Source organism: Ischnura elegans, chromosome 5 (assembly GCF_921293095.1).
Source record: "Ischnura elegans chromosome 5, ioIscEleg1.1, whole genome shotgun sequence".
Classification (NCBI taxonomy): domain Eukaryota; kingdom Metazoa; phylum Arthropoda; class Insecta; order Odonata; family Coenagrionidae; genus Ischnura; species Ischnura elegans.
The window spans coordinates 39928184-39946191 of record NC_060250.1 but is presented as its reverse complement, the minus strand read 5'-3'; the positions used below and the strand labels follow the sequence as shown (position 1 = coordinate 39946191).

At 39.8% G+C, this 18008-nt stretch overlaps 1 protein-coding gene across 14 annotated transcripts in view; it reads right to left on the bottom strand.

The window, feature by feature from the left end:
- The window catches only part of LOC124158755 (CAP-Gly domain-containing linker protein 1), a 278670-nt gene that overhangs the window by 79518 nt on the left and 181144 nt on the right, over window positions 1-18008 (bottom strand). The gene's annotated exons all lie outside the window — the stretch shown is intronic.

Below are 18008 nucleotides of genomic sequence, written 5' to 3'. Positions count from 1 at the left end.
CCGACCCACCCCCCCTCCATCTGCGGTTTGGGGGGGGGGTGTCAAGTTTGGCGAAAAGCCACTCCGAGGCATCATGCGCGTCGTCCAGAGTCGGGACCGCCGAAAACAAGACCGCGGGGAGTGGAGAGGTGGGATATTCAAACCCCCCACGAAATGTTTGGGGGATCCAGTCTTAGATTTGTATTCACTTTACCCTCCCCAAATAAACCCACCCCTAAAATGTCCCCCAGAGCTATTAAACTCTAGAAATTTATTCTACTGGGACTCCAAAGATCGTTTTACACGGGGCACGTCATTACGCAATCAGACTTATGTACGAAGGCGCAGTTAAAATTATGTTGTGTATAAAGCGGTGAATTGCTAGAACGCAAGCGTGAATGCACGGATGCGGATTGGCAAAATAGCCGTTGCACTACTTCTGAGCTCGCATTCAAGCAATTTAAAAAACGTTCTCAGAGCTAACCTGAACAATGGCATGCCCCGTGTAAAGCGACCTTCATAGAAAACAGAGAATGTTTTAAAACTTTTAAACGAATTAGGCTGGGAGACGCTAAAAAGGTGGGGGTAAGGGGATTCAAACGCCTCGAGAAATTTTTGTGGGATACAGTCTTAGGTGTGTATCCATTCAAAATGACCCCAACCTCAAAATTTCCCCCATGCTATCACAACAGCGACTTTTTTTACCGAGGCCCTAATAGAGAACGGAGAGTGCTACAAAACTTTTAAACGAATTAGGCTTGCATGTGCTCGGGGAGGTGGGGTTTAGGGGATTGAAACCCTCCCGGGAAATGTTTGGGAGAGACGTTCTTAGATGTGTGTACCCTCACCAAATGACCCCACCCTCTATGTTCCCTAATACCATCTTAACCGCGATTTTTATCGAGGCCCTAACAGAGAATAGAGAGTATTAAAAAACTTAAAAAAGAATTAGGATGGGATTCTCTGGAGAGTCGGAGGCCAAGCGTTAGGCTTATATTGCTCGAGCTTTTAGGGGCAGATATCCTTCAAAGAGACGCGAAGACCGTCATCTCAAAACTTCACTGTGCTCCTATGCCCGACAGAAACGATAAGAGAGTTATTTTTCCGAGCACTAGGACTAGGAATTCGTTTTCTCCCGTATCAACAAGGGACTCTAAATAATGCTCAGGACTTGAATGAATGCTCAGAAGTCAAATATTTTCATCGCGCATCTTTTTCTGATTTAATTTTATTCTTCTTTCACTGCCGGCTAGTGTCCCAATACGTCCCTCCACAGGCCTATTGACATGCATAGCCAGGCAGTCTAATAATGTAACATACCCCTCTCCAAAAAGGGCACCGAATTTTTTTCAATGCTATGGCCCTGCCCGAAGACTTAGCAAATACGGCGATAGTATGGCTTTCGTATGTGACTCGACCAAAAGCAAAACATGACGTTCATGGTAGACGAACAACGAACCAAATGATGGTTCTTGGCACTCGAATAGTTACCGATATTAGGACTAATAACTTAGTACAGTAATTATTGGAAAGAATGCTGATAAGATATATATTATCCTAATCTCCGCAGTAAACCAATAGAATTGTTATCCACATCTACATGATACCATGCGAATCACCATGAGTGTTTGGCAGGGGGTGAGTGCTCTTACCTCGCATGAACTTAACAAATTGCTGTCTCAACGAACTTAAGACTAACTAAGCTATACGAATCACTGTAAATTCTCTCCCGTTCCCAACGAAAATCTTTTACGCAGGATTATTCAAAATTAAGAAGCACGCTTGTTTTTATTTGCAATCTGATGCAGGAATGTACACTTCCCTTTCTTACATCACCTTCCCATACCTACTTGTGACTTCTATTCGCAAAGTCATTGTTTGCAGCATGACGTTAACCTTCGGGAAACTCCACTGGACTTGCTTCAAGACGTTTCTGATTTTCATTCAACGTTTGAATGATTGCAGGTATAGAATAAAAGGCACAGTAATATTTCCGATGTATGAAATGTAAGTACGAATATTGAAGGAGCTGTAAATAAACAGAATATCATAAAATACGTGCAAATTCAATCGCCTTAACATATCGTTAGTCGTTATTTTTGTGTGGAACAGCAGATTTTTATTTTATTTATCTCCAAACTAGAGTGCACAAAGTTTTGAGTTCAACTGTAGTGAGCGTAGGCACTCAACGAATACACAAAATTGCACATCGAACAGATGAAAGAAGAGCTAATTACGGAGGCTGATAACGATAAGAGCCGCTGCCAGAATGATAGGAGAGCAAACATACGAAACACGGAAAAAAGAGGCGAAAAAGCCCTCCAGCATGGAAAAATATGCCGGCCAGAATAATAGGTTTCAAAGACACAACAGTAATTTCATAACGTCCATCAACAACACTCTGAGGTCGCTGGACAATGTATTTATTCCAAATAAACTATACATAAATCAACTTCAATGGGTGAATTGATTGCGCTATTCAGTTAATTTGAGTAAATCCGCGTTCTTCATCCATGGTTGTGGTATCTTGTTGAGGGACCGAAATATTTGGGTGAATAAAACAACGAAAATAGCATAACATTACTAAACCAAGAAAATCTGAGGAAATGAGAGCTCTTTTACGTGACTGTTTACAACTATTAGCGTAATTTTCCTAAGTCTTAACAGGAACAAATAAAATAAATGAATTAGGATGAGATAAAATGAAGTAATTGCGATGTGTATAGTTAATTTCTCCCACTTTTCTTTTAAACCGTACATTATTTAATCATAAAAAAGGAAGAGGTGGGACGCAGAATATTTTGTTTTCCTAATGTCATTATCGCTTACTAGGAGTGAGTTCAATTCAGTGTGCGTCCGCAAAGTCAATGGGCAGCCCGACTCAAAAATTACGTTTACTATTCCTGACGTACTAAAGGCTCAACAAGGAATTTAGCTAGTTTATGTTGACTACGCCTATCGGACTTCTATCGGTCCATTTAAACCCAGACATTTTTATACACAGTAGAGCGTCAAAAATACATATCAATCTACATACTACATCGCAAGGTGTGTGGCCGGGGGTGTTAGTATACCAGCAGTCTACATATGAAAAGAAAATTCTACATCAAAATTACGACTAGCATTTATTAAAATTCTTTGGGTTCTGCAGAAAATCGAACTCCCATATCTATCCTTTCGGCAAAAATATCTCTCTAAATGTATCGCTTCTGTTGGACCTGGAAATATAGTCGGGATCTTATGTTAGATGACGTTCTCAGCGTCGCTCTTAATGATATCCACTCTCAATTGTTCAAGCAATCTAAGCCTAGCGCCTCCGAGTCTCCAGCGGCTCCCGGCCCAATTACCTTAACATCTGGGTAACGCTGTCTGTACGCCCGTAGTAGGTTTTGACGAATCGCGCCGCTTCCCTTTCTATTTTATTCAGTCCATGGATTAAGTCTTACCGCACCTGCACCGGATCGCATATGCTCGCTTAACATTTAAGGTGTAGTCGGACGAGTGTGAAAGAGCACCTCCCTTTTACTTTTTATCCGAAAATCTTCCCACAACACGCTTTACGAATCCTAGCTTCTTAACGTCTCTGCCACATATATTTATCATCTGTGTTCCCCACGATAGGTTCGATCAGAACACATCTAATTTGGTCACCAGCTCACAAAAAGTGGAATCAACCACGTTTTCTCGATTTTACACAGGCGAGAAATTAACTGAACGGGGAAACTTATTTTCTCGTCATTACCACGAATATTACAAAGGAGGATCCTGAAGTCGGCCTCTGAATGTGTTGTCACCCACCGCGCATTTAAATGGGTTTACAAAAGTCGCCACTCGTGTCGTTGACGGACAAATCGATCCGAGTTTCACGAGGAAATAGGGTATAATTTGGAGTGTCAACCAAAATTTACATTCAAAATGATGTGATTTATCAAATTCATAACTCTTCAATGCTACTCCTCGGATTTACAAACATAATAATGAAAAATATTATTTAAAAAAAGATCGCATTCTACTCATCACCGCGGCGCGGAAATTTTTGGAACCCGATTAAAATGCGACCGAAGTGGCAACAGAAATAATCCATCTATGGCAGAGGTGGGCAAATTGTGGCCCACGGGCCACATTCGGCCCGCCACAGAGTTAAAAAAAGTGATAGGGTACACTTGTCTCATTAAATTGATTATATAATTAAATGTGCTAGCAGCTAGAAATACAACTAATATAAAATTAACCACATAAATAAATAGAATAGAACTACCACTATTGTCTCATTTTCATTATGCGGTTTATGTTTTTTCTGAAATTAAATATAATTTTAACTGATGAATACAATCATTGTAAACGGTGCTGCCCTCCGATAACCTTCGCTCATACAAAGTGGCCCTCGGAGCCCAAATAATTGCGCACACCTGATCTATGGTATGGAATTGAGCCTCCTCTATGCAGTCCCCTTGGTCCTGACTTACCTTTCTTTCCCATCCACCCAATTCATTCATTGAATTGCGATTTAAAGTCTGTGTGAAAGACCTCGTCATGTCAAACGGAGCTCATTCTTTAGTTCACCAAGACTTTTGAAGCCGTATATCTAGCCTTCCTCGCCTAGTTTAAGACGCCATTCGGCCCGCAAGGTTAAACAAGCAGAAGGGTGAGGGATTGGTAAAGTTCCGGGGTGCGGAGGAGGACGATCTTTACGCGGGGGCGACCGCAGAGGATGCCTCGATAATAATTCGCATCCCCACAGGCAAAGACGGCGCCGCTCTATAAGGCCTTCCGCACCTGAGGGAAGAGACGGACGCGTCAGCGGCAGGAATAGGATTCGCAAAGGCCTGCCCACCCGGAGAAGAAAACCACCGTTTTGAATACGACGAGTGTCAGCATGAAACGGATAAAATGGAAGAGCGGAGAAGAGAACCAAAATCGCCTCTTCTGTGTTCTCGTCGATCTAAGGAGGGGATGTGCTAACGCTTGAAAGGGAATGACCGGTGAAGAGATAATCATGTATTCTGAAAAGGATTGGAGCCTTTAAGGAAAATAATTGAGAACCGAAAGAGAAATTAAGGCACAAAAGAAAGGATAATTCAGTTCTCTAGGGGGAACTTTCGTAAAAGGGTGAAGTGAGAGGGAGAGAAAACGACAAAGGCATATTTGGAGTCAATTATTTAAAGGGAGGGGATAATACGACGTATTATTGGTTATTGGTCTATTGACTTTCACAGAGTGATAGCGGAATTGTAGCAGTAAAATAGTATTCTTTCTTTGCTTCGGAATTAAAATGCACCAGGAATTAGAGTTATAATTATACATATGGGTAATTTGATATTTCAGGTCATGATGCTACAACTAGTGAAAACGGTCGTATTATAAATTTTAAAAATGGAATTTACCCATATTTCTTAGGTGAATTTATGTACTATTAATTAACAATAAATTATGAGAGTAGTAATGGAAAAATTAATTAAGTGGCCACGCTTCTTTTCTCTTTTGGAACTCGGGTTAAAAATAGAAATTAAAAATGAAAACAAGTTCCCGTCTTTAGCCTCAAAACCTGCTCACTTTTCTGCAGCACAGGTTTCGTTTCCTTAGACCTTTCATTTCAGCTAGACAGAAAATTCAATTGCATTCTCGGAGGGACATCGCATACACTGCGTACCGCACCTCTGCTTGCTTACATGGGATAAATGATAGGCACTACTAAATAGACATTACTAATTCAACGAAAAATTAATGATTTCGATATACTTCCATCAAGTTCTACTCTGAAAGAAATTGGTTTAAAGCAAATGGACATAATATCAAAAATCGATGGATCACTTCAACATCAGCATCAACAATAGCTTAAAATTCGAGGAATGCATGAAATTTTTTAAGTCAGACTTTCCAAAAAAAGCGAGGAAACTTCGCGAAATGCGATAAGGGATGCTCAGCTTGTAATTTATAGACAACAGCATTAAAGTCAATTAGTCTGCTAGCAAATTGAAAATCCGACCAACGAAATAGGTAAAGGTTTTACATTGGATAATAGAGTTTCGTCTGATGAAATGACCGATGAGTTGAATTCTAATCTATCGCATTAACAACAAGACGCTAGAATTGATGAAAGCCAGTCGTTCAAAAAAATGACACAAAAGTGAATAATAAATTGGCTTATCTTCTTTAACGAGAGAATCAGTTACCGAGAGTTATTAAGAGAAGGTTTAAAAAATACAGCCCACAATCGATCGAAGAAGATTCATCGTTCACATTACTAATTAAGAGGCAGTATACATTTAAGGAGTTAACTTATTAATTGAAATCGCTGATCTGAGGCGGATCGGTCATAAAACAACAACGTGGAGGATGGAAACGAGTTTCAACACCCGTGAATCCAAAGCCATTAAAAAGGAATCCATAGATATGCGGTTTGATATAAATCTACGGCCGAAGGTTTCACGTGCCTTCAGGAAAAATACCCTCGCAGTCATAAAGAGGCTATGAAAAATCACGCGTTGAAGCATAAAAATGAAAGAAGAATCCCTCTTACTCCAGGTATATCTTCAAGTGCAGAACTACATTTTTTTGTAGCTTTGGGAGTGATCCATAAAATGTAAACATCTATCTGTGATATACTTTCATGAGAATGCAAAAAAATCAGGTTCGTGGCGTGAGAAATTAGACTATCAATGAGTTCGAATAAGGATTTATTAAGTCCTTAAATGCATGGGGAAAAAAGAATTCCTACATCATTTCCTTCCTCAAAATAGCTCTCTTAGTATATCGTTTCTTACAGAACTACACATGAAATAAGTTTCTGAGATAATTTCTGTGCCGCTCTGAAAGATATTTACTCTTAATTTCTCAAGCAATCTAGGTCTAACACGCTGCCTCTGAGTCTCCGAAGGCTCCCAACGCATTAATATGCCAACAAAATTCAGCATACATTTTCCAGACTTAATAAAACGCAGTAAAATGTGAAAAGAGCATGCGGCATAGATGCTAGCCATCGTGTACGCAGATGGAGGGTACAACCACTGCGCAGGTGAAAAGCTCTACGGGATACCCAGCGGCCGGAATTCAATCAACCATCTCGTCTTTCTGAAAGGTGAAGGATTTTCTGCCGCGAACCGAGAGGAACCCCGGGGCGCCAGTGACATACAACTACCTCTAGCGTCCGCTTCGGACAGCGGGAGGTGATCGTTAGCACGGGCGAGGACGGAAGAATAAACGGCGTAGATAGGTGCGGATCACGAGCAACGAAGAAGGTAGGGACTGTGCAAGGCAAGATGAGGATGATGGAAATGCCTGACTGCACTCTCCATCGACAAACTGGATGACTACCAGCAAGCCGTGGCGTAGCCAGGAATTTCGTTCGGGGGGGTCCAAAACCAGAGGGGAAAACAGGGTACTAAGTAATGGGTTTTTAACTAATTTTAACACTTTTCATAATCGAATAAACTTCATGAGTTAAAAAAAAATCTTTTGTAAATTCATGATTTTTTAATATTTTGCTTTCTTTCATGGAGGAAAATAATTGTGTTTTTTATATTTCGGGGAGGATCCGGACCCCCCGGACCCCCCCCCCCCCCCGGCTACGCCACTGCCTGCAAGTAGATCCCCTACTCCTGTATTTCCGTACAAATGTGCGTGGTAGATCAGAATAGGTACGTCTCTTCTAACTGGACTTCCAGTCACTCCTTTAAATTAAAAGATTTTCTGATATCTTGCGAAGGGACTGAAATAAATTTTGAAACTTCTCAATTGAACATAATATAAACAGCCGATTCCTAATTCATCTCTTGAATAAGTTATTTTCGGGTATAGCGTAAAACTGAAAATGGGAGAATATAGCTGTTCCGTGTTTCAAACGGGTGCGTTGTGTCATATACGTCAAATTTTTGCAGAAAGTTTATTTTTATTAAAAAATAAAATTTAAAATAAAATAAAGCCAAGTTTACGCAAATGATATTAATTCTTCAATGCTTAATCATCTATATGTTTTTATGATGAGACTGGCAAACCGAAGCACTAAAAATCAAAGATTTAAACCACGAATAAGGTACTTAAGCAATGATTTGTAGAGCATGGCGGCCAAGAGGGTAGTGCGCTTGATCCGAGGGGTCCAGGTTCAAATCCTGTGTGGGCCTTTGATACTCCCAAAAAAAATCGACGGTGCACGCGGTGACTTAGAAAAGAAATCAAGAAGGCCCCAGTTTCTGGAATGTTCTATTCACAACTCAATGAGTTAGTCTGGAGTGAGCCCTACCCTCACCGATTGAAACCAAACGCCGAGTTGAAAAGCTGAGTGAGGGAGTGACGAAAGTATACAGTGTTCAGTGACACTGAACTTGCGGAAATTTGGATATTATCTTAATATCCATGCAATCCATATGTCAATCATAAGAGAAATAGCACAACTATCAATCACGATTGCTCCCAAACTCCTAAAGAGAGGAGTTCCAAATGCTATATGACTTGGGCGGTCCTGTCTACAAATGCTTATAAAGATAAAAGGAATATAGGGACAGACTGTTGACTTTGGAATGCGTAGGGATCCTCCCAGAGTCTCAAGACATCGCCCAATCGCACCCATGCACGCGGATGCTGCACTAGAGCTGACAACGCCCCCAGTGCAGGGCGTCACGAGGCCCCGTTAACCGTATCTCCGGCTGCAATATTACGGTACACGTAATTCGTCGAAAAACACCCACAACGGGTGTACCGAATGAAAAAATTGCAGGTGCAACCCCAGATAACATCACTGAGATAACCTAACTACCACAAAGGCGTACACAATTCAAACTTTTTTTTCCACGTCCTTTGATACGATTCAGACAGAAAATGAGATCTTGTGTGAAATCTTTTACTCCCTAGTAGAGAATTAAAAGTTCTCTGCATCAATCGACGGCAATGCACCGTTCGATTTCCCACCGAATGAAAAAAAATCACTAAATCTAGCTGCCTACCAGTAGAATTTCATGAGATTCGAATGAGATTCTGAATACGTTTATATACGACGTTTGTGGAATGCACCAATTGAAACTTGGATTCATTTTGCGATTCATGGATTCATTCGAAGTTTCATTTGCACTCACATGAAATCAAGCCAATCACTCAACATACTCTACACAGATTAATATACAAAGGCAGGCTCTCAGTTCAAAATCACCCACGCAACTTGTTTCAGAACAAAACTAGTTTCTAATAATGAAAAAACAGCAGTAATCTGTGTAAAAAAATTATTTAGGAAAAATAATTTAAATCGGAAGTAAGAAACGACTGCGAATACACACAAATTCCCAATGAGAAAGAAGGCGGGTAATGGTAATGATTTTCGATGAAAGTACGAAAGTTGGACTCATAGAGGTGAACTTCCTCACGCTTAAAAACGCGTTACTGAGATTGGGAGATAGGTGATAATTATAGGCAGAGAAATATGGTATTGTGCCCTGGGAAGGGCGTATCTGACAAAGAGTATTTATCCCAATTATACTCTGGGAACGTATTGACGTGCAGGAGGGGTGGAGCTAATGATGTTTTCTCCTCCCAGCGACTGACAATGCTGAAAAAGGTCGCAGCCAATTATCACCTCAGCTTTTCTTACATCAATGGGATGCACCACAGGGGGAGAGCCTTACAGCGCTATCAGGAAAAACATCAACGGCCAACACTAGGCATAGTGAGACGAGAGAAAAATAACCATTTTCCACATCGCAACCTTCAACTTGACGACACAGCATACGGATTGAATACAGAGGATAAAGGCACACAATAAATAGCATTTATGCAATGCTTTCTCAAATGACTCATCCTAGATCACAACATGTCGCCAGTTGCTATGGCAGGGTTACTATATTTAGGTTTAAAATTCGGGTGTCTATTAATAGTCTAAGGGTTGCTATTTACGAAAAGATTTACCTGGAATGGTACTGCAGGGGAAAAGGGAGTTGATATTTCCTAAATTAGATTTTAAATTATGTCACCATTTTCCTGGTCAAATTCGATTTAATTTTACTCGAACACTGCTCCTACAACTAAACGGAATCCTGTCATATTATCGTATTAGTTAATAAAGTTACTTAAACGTGATATATGTTCTTAACCTCGACAAGATAAGAAGTAATAAGAGTTCATTCCTTCCAGTATACCGGTTATAACGTTTAAGCAACATTAACTAGCTAAAGGGAGTTATTAGGATGAGTATTTTTAGATAAAATATTACAGCTATAGTAATAATGTGAAGGACACAATGATATAGATAAATATCTGTACAACATTTGACTATATATAATGGATAAACTTTGCAGTGCTATGGAATTTTAAATAAACGCCAAAAACCAATATATTGCGCCAGCAGAAAAGAAAAAACAATGGCTAGTAAATTATAAAAAAAATCAAAAGGAAATATTTCACGCGGAATCATAATTAAATCGTGAGGTAAAGAAGTCGGAATTTCAAAATAGCATTCATCTGTTCATCAAAACTGTTGGAAAACAATTTCTCTGAACTTCTTTAGATCCATCACTTGGACTTTCAACCTTACATATATATCATACCATACATGCTACCCATTCACGGAAGAATTCCTATGTAAAACCTCCAGTAGCCCCGCAATATGCATATAAACTGTTCATCCCTTAGTACTGCCATATGGACAACTGACTTTTTGGATATCATTATTTCAAATTCATGTCATAACATTTCCCATTGAGTGGTCAATATGACCGTTTGCAAGACATGCTTCGGCGAAAATCATACCATAAGATCTCCTCTGAGGTTACAAAAAGGACGCACCAATTATATTTCCCCAAAAAAAGTCAAGAGAACAAAAATGTACAATCTAAGCCTGCAATCTTTTAGTCTTTATATAAAGTCTCCCGCAGGTCATAGTGGGCGTAGAAGCACTTGAGTGCGACATTTACAAAGTGGACGCCCACGGACACAATTAAACCATTAATTCACCTGCCCAGATGATATGCGATGGTAATTTGGTAGAAAAGAGAATGAACGTGACTGTGGGAAAGGAAGAAACACTTCGTGACACCTTACGCCTAATTCATGCCCTAATCGCCACTTCTCGTCGGCTCGACCGCAGGCAAATACGTCGTCGAATAACCACAATCGCGAGTCGAATGAATTATTCATCCGAAACGGATTCGAAGAAAAGGCGGATGAGGCGAACTTATCGAATCAAGAGTAAGGGATGCAAGGGTGGGGAACTCTGGAAGGGATGTAGCAAAAGGGATTTACCTATTGTCAGCACGCGAACCGAATGATTACTTGGGCTCTTGAACAAGTACTTGAGTACTCGAATCATACTGAAATAATAACATGAGTAGGAAACCAAACTCAAGGTGTGCCTAATGTAGTCTTCCATTACTGCTTGAGTAACCAAATGATTACATTACAACAAAGGATTAAAATGGTTTCTCGAATGATTACTTGAGTACTCGAATCATACTATAGGTACTAAAATAATAACATGAAAAGGTCATTAAAATCGAGGTATGCCTTAATTAGTCTTTCATTACAACTTGAGTACCCGATTATTACTAGGACATTGAAATAATTATTTCATCATTCGCATGAATAAACGAGTACCCGAATGACTGCTGAGTACGCAAGTGTTGATATGAGTGCTCAAAACAGAGGTGCCAAAAATAGTCGCTCATTGTCACTTGAGTCATCGAATTATTACTACGATACTAGATTGGTTACTTGAGAACTCAAATGATCTCATGAGTAAGTACTAGGTCGTGAACTTGGAAATGGAGCAATGCATGATCGGTGACGGCTCACACCGTCTGTTGGTACGCGTTTTGGTCTGTTTTTCGACGACTACGACGACGTAGCGAATTGAATGCTGCAGGTTGGTGCATACTCATCCCGTGTCAAGCACCATTGAGGCGGCTCACAGGATATTATGTAGATGTATGAAAACAAATACAAAAAATGCCTACATGAAACACATCAACCAGATTACACATTTATGTACTGAATGCACTCCGTCAACATTTTGCCACCTTAACATTTCAGGAACAATGATTTATATTAAACAACACTACTCAACGTGGTTCACGTTACCTTTAACGATGTGAGTACGAAGTCAAAAAATTGAGAGGAAATTCTGCTGATTTGCAACACATTAAAACGATTCAGTATACCTATCACCCGAGAAAAGCTCAAATATCACTTAAAATTTGTCAGTAGGAAGGTGATTAATGCACTCGGTGAGTCATATAAAGTATAAAACATGATTTAGAATAGATTTGACGATTGATTCACGGTAAGTGGTGTGATTAGAAAAGTATTTCACTTATCAGGTCATAGTTAACACTTTGTAGGCGTTTAGACAGGCGTAATATTACGCTATCCGTCGTTTGAAAAATCGTAGTTTGCCATTCATAAAAAAATTGGTACTAACCTCTAAATAAAAAAATGACAAAAAAAGCAAAATTCATTCTTTAAAATGATACCAAACACCTATTCCTTGCTTCAAATGTTGATAGTTAAGAAATAACATTAAAGTATTGAAAATGGCCAGCACTGGGGAACAGATCTACAATACTAAGGTCAGCATGGTAAATAATAGTCAATTTGAAGAAAGTGGGGCTGAAGTTGAACGTGGCTTAAGGTATTAAGGCCGTATAATACGGGGCACATCGTTGCGCAATCCGACGTAAGTACGTTGATGCAAATCAAAATTTTGTCGCGTAAAGCGGTGAATTGCTAGAACACATGCGAGAATGCGTGGATGAGAGACGGAAAATAGCTCCTGGGTCATACCATTTCAAATCACCCAATATCAATAACATTTGTTGCTCGACATTTTTAATTATCCCCATTTTTTTATCGATGGTTCCCAACAAGTAGAAAATCACAAAACGCCATTTGAAAAACATTCAGAAGCCATACTTTTTTTGGCAGCAATTTTTAAAAGGGAGGCTGGGCAAATTTGGATGATAAACGTGCTTTGCAAAAATTTTAATTTCGAAGCTATTTTAAAAGATATCATAATTATTTTTAAAAACCAGTGTGTTTACCATGAAAAGAACTGTTGAAAACCATTTTTTAAATTTTGCTATCATAAAAGACAGTCTGTCAAATCTTACCATAAAAACTCGGGAAAAAATTGCCAATACTAACTTTTTTACGTCATAAATTTTTTTGAAGGAAAAGAGACTCACTAATAAAATGTTATTTCTAAGTTGATAACTTAAAAAACTACTTGTAGTATAAGTTTTAGCACTGAGAATTAACTTCTTTTTTTTTCTAGAGCTCGTGAAACAATGCCGAAAGCCTTAAACGTTAATTTTCGCAGGCCAATATCTAAAAAGGGACTGAATGAAAACAAGTGAAAATTTTACAGAATGTTCTTTACTCGCATATAAATATCTCACAAAAATTATTACTGAGACTCGACAACATTAAGATTAGTGGAGCAGTGAATTTCAATATTAATGCAACCACTTTACACGCTCCTCAAGTGCAAACAAGGGCTCGTGCAGTGCAAGTTAGCACACAGGGGCATGACTAAATAATAACTCGTACAATAACTTTAGTTTAAACCATTTAAATCACATTTCAAATTACATTCATAATGAAAATTTATTTGAAATAGAAATATTTTGCATCGTGACCACCATCTGTTGTAATCATTTTGTACCACAGCTTACTTCCGCAAATGCGCAGGACTGATCTAATTCCAAACCCGCATTCTCGCACGTTAACCCTTAAGGTAGTTTTACACGGTACACGGAATTGCGCAATCTGACGTACGTGTGATGGCGCAATCAAAATTGCGTCGTGTAAAGCGGTGAATTACTAGAACACATGCGAGAATGCGTGGATGCGAGACGGCAAAAATAGCCCTTGTTCTAATTTCGTTCATGCATTCGCGCAATTCCGTGCCATTTTAGAGATTAATGCAGCTCTAACCTGCGCAATTCCGCGTACCGTGTAAAACGGCCTTCAGAGTGCCGGGGGAGCGCTATCGCACTCCTCCTATCTCTCCCGAAAAGTGCCAGGAGCGCTATCGCGCTCCTCATGCCATGTCACTCTTAGATGCTGATAATTAACTACTCATACAATTGTCAATATTCATATTACAACAATGTAATGTTTATGCTCTTGGAGTATAGGTCATGATCAATTAAACTCACATTTGGCCAACGTTTCGGAGATTTATTCTCCTTCCTCAGGGCTCTTAATTATAATGAATGTTTATAAAGAAAATAAATTAATTAAGTGGTTACAAAAATTTGAATACAATTGCGCAGTACAAATTCATTGGTAAATTAAAAAATTGTGTACAGAATTAAACAACATACCTGTGATAGAAAAATTTCGTTACTAGGCTAATCATGGTTACTTATAAATATTGATTCATTTGTTAACAAATGGTATCTAAATTATACTAAACAATTTCAATTTCGATGAATTAAATAATATTATTTATTTTCTTTGTAAAAATTCATTATAATTAAGAGCCCTGAGGAAGGAGAATAAATCTCCGAAACGTTGGCCAAATGTGAGTTTAATTTATCATGACCTATACTCCAAGAGCATAAACATTACATTGTTGTTATAATAAGGAAGGTCAGGAGAAGAAACTTTATTCAATATTCATATTATTTTAACATTAACTATTTTCTTTAAATTATAAAAATTAACTCATATTACCAAAAATTCGTCAAATAATATAATAAAAATGTGAAACCACATATAATAAAGATTTCCTAAAATTTTTGAACATATACCTTTACCCTTTTTTGAGACCTAATTTTTTACCCTAACCTATTGCAAAATCAGTAAGAATGCCTCGGCACTTTTGGCATAGTACCAAGAATATCGGCTGGCACTCAAAGGGTTAAACATGTTTCCAGTGCTAACCCGATCAATGACGTATCCCGCGTAAAACGGTCTGTAGACATGACGCGGGCCAATATCGGATGCAGGACGGCGTGTTTCGCGTCTTGCGTCGTGGAAGGCGTCGCGGAAAAGGTTACGGACAAAGTGAGAGGGCGAGAAGGGGTTTGAAAGGGCTTACGTCAGCCATGTGACCTCACTCCCGGGACAATATCTTCGCATCTCCATCCACCCATCCCCCTCTCCTTTTCCCTCCGAAAGATTTGAAAAACGCACACTCCCTCTCCATCAATCCCATTCACATTCCGGGACATGTCACTTTTAAATCACACACCCGGGCCCGTGCTGGTTCGCCGGGACACCGGGACGTATCCCGGTACGCCCTCCAGCCCGGATATCTTTTGCACCCTCCTGTTCCAAAACTGACAAAATATAGTAACAATGCCAGCATTAGGCAGTAAACTTGATTTCAGCGATGTCTCATTTTACAGCATATTGAACGCGGTCTTGAGTAAACAAAATAATAATTTAAAATAATATAATTCCATCTGGCAAGAATCGATTCAATCTCAATAGCGTAAGGATTGAACGTTAAAAATTTATTATTATATTCCACACCCCCAGAACCCCTGGCAGTCCCCCCCTGCATAGTGCTGGCGCCCTCTGGCCATGGCCATCCACCGCCCTAAGAAGGCGTCCAGCACGGGCCTGCACACACCCAAGAATATGTACATGTAAATCGAGGTTGGCCAACCCAAAAAAATTTAAATACCACATTTATACACCCCAATATTTTAAAATCTATGATTTAGATAGAATATTCTGGGTCATATTATTTATTTACTTCCACACCTCCAAAAACAGTTTTCGGCCTTTACACAGGGGTTTATGATAACATTTAACAATCAAACATCCATGCCCTGGAAAAGGGTAACTGACCCAGGCGGGACTCGAACCCGCGACCTTTGGTTTGGCAGGCAAAGACTTTTCCCGCCGCCACCGAGGCCGACAAAGTGCATACTAAGTAGATAAGTGATCCTCTTGCTGAGCAAATACACCCCGAAATGCATTTGAATGAGATTCTTCGTTAGAACTTTCGCGGGTGCTCATCAGGTTAATAAAAATTTTTGGGCTATGTCGCCGCGTCAATTTTTGGGTGGCCCCAACGTTTCCCGACCGATGCTGGTCGCTTTCTCATTGGAATCTGATGATGTGGGAATTTAAATTCATATATATGTGACTCTGGGAGGATCCCTACGCATTCAAAAGTCAATAGTCTGTCCCTATATCCATTTCATCTCTGTAAGTATTTCTAGACAGGACCGCCCATGTCATATAATGCATGGAACTTCCCTCTTTAGAAATTTGGAAGCAATCGTGATTGATAGTGGCGCTATTTCATTAATGATTGAAATGTGGATTGTATGGATACTAACATAATATCCAAATTTCTGCAAGTTCAGTGTCACCGAACACTGTGTACTTTCTTCAGTCCCTCACTCAGATTTTCAACTCGGCGTTTGGTTTAAATCGGTGATGCCATAGGCTCATGCCAGACTACAGACTACAGTTATGTATGAATTTAAATTCCCACCTTATCAGATTCCTTTGAGAAAGCGACCAGCATCGGTCGGGAAACGTTGGGGCCACCCAAAAATTGACGAAGCGACATAGCCCAAAAGTTTTTATTAAACATTAACTTGAATGATATTATTCCAACATTTATTCAAACAATATGGAAGGGAACCCAATTATTTCCAAAAAAAAAAGGCTATTCGGGCTTCTGGCCGGGTCATCTCTCCCCATTCGGCCGACGTTTCGGAACCAGAGTAACGTTCCATCATCATGATCATCGTCAGCCCTAATGATGGAACGCGACTCGGGTTCCGAAACCTCGGCCGCAGGGAGAGAGATAACACGGCTAGAAGCCCCAATAGCCTGTTTTGACTATTTCGCCTGATTTGAGCCCAAATACTCTCGCCAAAATTTATTTATGTTAAAGTAATTACAGATTTTTTGTTTGAATGGTAAATTGGCAGATGGAGAACAGCGAAGAATAGAAATGGAATGAAAGAAGAATATCGAAAGAAAAAGCATGTACAACTAAAAACACTCACATCAAAAAGAAAGGAAACATTTCGTTTTCCCCTGCGATAACGTAGCTCTATGCTATCCGTATTTCGAAAAGATGACTGAAGAGAAAAATTCTACGCAGGATGATTAAGATTACTCTCAGGCTGAAGCTACATTCTAGTCTGCGTCTCCTCTTCTAACGTAATCGAAATTTACCCAGGAACCAGCCTACTAATTTTCTCAGAAAATGAACAAATTCTTGGGTTAAAATATAACTGATAACTTCAGGCTTTACTTTGTGAAACCTCTCCATATTGGAAATAAAGAAATAAAACTTTGTAAGGTTCACTATTATTATAATATGGGCACGACCCGGGTTTCGTAACGTGGTTACATCTTCAGGTGAATCTTGGGCTAAATACTGAGAAAACAAAACATTTTTAATAGAGACACTACACAAAACGAGCCTCATTGAAGTTCACCCCAGTCTCACCCACTCCTTTCCCTTTTTTCATCCAATTAGATAACTCCTCCTGCCTATTAACCCCACCTCGACCTCCCGCTTAAAGCAACGCTGGCCGCACCCGCGCGGAAGAAAAGGGAAGGGCGGATAAAAATAACAAGCGAATGAAGGATTGCGAGGCTGGAATCGAGGTTGCGAGTCGTCGAGTTGGCGAACGCTTTGGAGGCAAAGGACCGTGGAAGGGTCGTGTATGAGCGCATACACACGCGGAGAGTGCAGCGGATGCACACAGACTAGGGAGGAAGCGGAAATGATGACCTAAACCGTCTTTATAAGCGCTCTCTCTCTCTCTCTCTCTCTCTCTCCCGCCTGAAACGAGATGTCTTCATTTATTGCCCCGGGCAGAATGGGAATATTTTTTCATTCACCTGATGCATAAACTGAACGCACAAACTGGAAAGATTTGCGCTCCACACTACCGGTGATGAGATATTGACAGATTCAAGCGCAGTGCTTGCCACTCAGATGAACTTTCATAGTTTTGATTCAGTGCTAATTTTAGTTTTGGTACGCATACCATTATGATGGTCTCAATCACATTTTAACGGTTCGATGGCAGCTGCAAGTAACACCATTTATTGCCCCGGGCAGA